We start from the raw sequence: 1384 nt of genomic DNA, 5'->3' as shown, positions 1-1384 counted from the left end.
CCTTGGGCATTGCAGCGGCTACCCGCGACCGGGGGGTTTGGGGTGGCTACGGAGGCTAGCGAATACCGAGCTCCTGTGCCCAGCCTCCCACCGTCCGCTGCCCCCGGCGGACCCCCGGGCAACGCCGGCTCCTTGTCGGCGGCTGCCCTTTCTCCGTCCGCGACCGCCAGCTTTGTGGCGGCAGCGGACGTCTCGACTGACAGTGGTCAGTCGGCTGCCTCCGGGTATCGCGTCTAAGGGATTTTATTCCTCCTGCATGCTCCTGCTGCTTCTGGATTTACTGGCTTGTTGCTTGATTGCTTGACCCTTAGGTTTTGCTCGGATTACGGATTTACTGGCAGAAGGTAAAAAGTGCCTCAAGCAAAACAAAGCAGGAACAAGCTAAACCTCCAGGCACACAGCGCACAGCGAGAAGCTGCACAATCACACACAAAACACAAGCCCGAAAAGAACCAGCACTGCTGGCAACCAGACGCGGCATCGCTAGCCCAAGCGCGAAGTCGCGCAGACAAGCAGCCGAAGGGTCAAGCAAGCACTTCTCGAGCCAGAGGACAGCTCCTCCTCGGACTTTGTCGAGTCGCCCGAGGGGTCTTCGCCGGAGGTCTCCGACTCCGATGGGGGAAACACGTCGAGTGGCGCCGACGACCGGCGCGGAGCTGGCGAGGCGTCTCCGTCCCTCACTGTGACGTCGGGTGCCTCCGGAGAGCTCGACACCACTGGGGTGCTTGCTGCTGGTCCGAGCTCGCCTGCTTCCTCCCCGGCATCGGTCGGGTCACGCCGGTCCTTGGGCATTGCTGCGGCGTCGCCGCCGTCACGGGCGGCCTTCAATGGATTTACTGGCAGAAGGGAAAAAGTGACTCAAGCAAAACAAAGCAGGCGGCTACCGCTGACTCGGCTACCGCTGACTCGGAGGCTAGCGAGGAGGACTACCTCGAGCGGTACCGTGTTCCTGTGTCCAGCCTCCCTCCGTCCGCTGCCCCCGGCGGACCCCCGGGCAACGCCGGCTCCTTGTCGGCGGCTGCCCTTTCTCCGTCCGCGGCCGCCCGCTTTGTGGCGGCAGCGGACGTCTCGACTGACAGTGGTCAGTCGGCTGCCTCCGGGAATGTATAGGATTTACTGGCAGAAAGTAAAACGGGTATCGCGTCTAAGGGATTTTATTCCTCCTGCATGCTCCTGCTGCTGCTTGTTGCTTGATTGCCTGACCCTTAGGCTATATATAGGATTTACTGGCAGAAGGTAAAAAGTGCCTCAAGCAAAACAAAGCAGGAACAAGCTGAACCGGCAGGTACACAGTCCACAGCGAGAAGCTGCACAGCAGTGCTGGTTCTTTTCGGGCTTGTGTTTTGTGTGTGTTTGTGCAGCTTCTCGCTGTGGACTGTGTACC

The sequence above is a fragment of the Guillardia theta genome (assembly GCF_000315625.1).
Source record: "Guillardia theta CCMP2712 unplaced genomic scaffold GUITHscaffold_25, whole genome shotgun sequence".
Taxonomy (NCBI): domain Eukaryota; class Cryptophyceae; order Pyrenomonadales; family Geminigeraceae; genus Guillardia; species Guillardia theta.
The sequence above is the reverse complement of the archived record's forward strand: the minus strand, read 5'-3'. Positions refer to the sequence as shown.